The sequence below is a fragment of the Penaeus monodon genome, chromosome 15 (genome assembly GCF_015228065.2).
Source record: "Penaeus monodon isolate SGIC_2016 chromosome 15, NSTDA_Pmon_1, whole genome shotgun sequence".
NCBI classification, from domain to species: Eukaryota; Metazoa; Arthropoda; class Malacostraca; order Decapoda; family Penaeidae; genus Penaeus; species Penaeus monodon.
The window spans coordinates 11,398,567-11,398,930 of NC_051400.1; the positions used below are offsets into that span (position 1 = coordinate 11,398,567).

At 44.0% G+C, this 364-nt stretch overlaps 1 protein-coding gene across 1 annotated transcript in view; it reads left to right on the plus strand.

The window, feature by feature from the left end:
- Nucleotides 1-364, plus strand: part of LOC119581742 (potassium channel subfamily T member 2-like) — a gene marked incomplete at its 5' end in the record, with an annotated part of 131,052 nt that overhangs the window by 37,247 nt on the left and 93,441 nt on the right.

Below are 364 nucleotides of genomic sequence, written 5' to 3' on the forward strand. Positions count from 1 at the left end.
CTGCCTGCATATGTGTGCTATAAACATCCCCCTCTAAGAGATTAATTATTTTCATCGAATTCTAGTGGAAAGCCAGTTGGAGTAGTAAAAACTGGTCCCGCTAATTGGCGAGCAACCGCGTGCGAGGGAAATTAATAAGCTTTAGTTGCGGTCGTTCTCAGTCAGGCAAGAACTTTCCCAACTGTAGGCGGAGAAACATCCCTTCGCTGCGTTGCTTTTTATTCTGTTAAAACTGCATGTTTTTACGCTGGATGAATCTGAAGACTTTAAGAGCATATCATTGTGGCGCTGGAAATGTGCAAGCTTTGTGAACGGACCCTACACGCTCCAAGTAAATGCAGAGAGGTTTTTGGTTGTTGACATC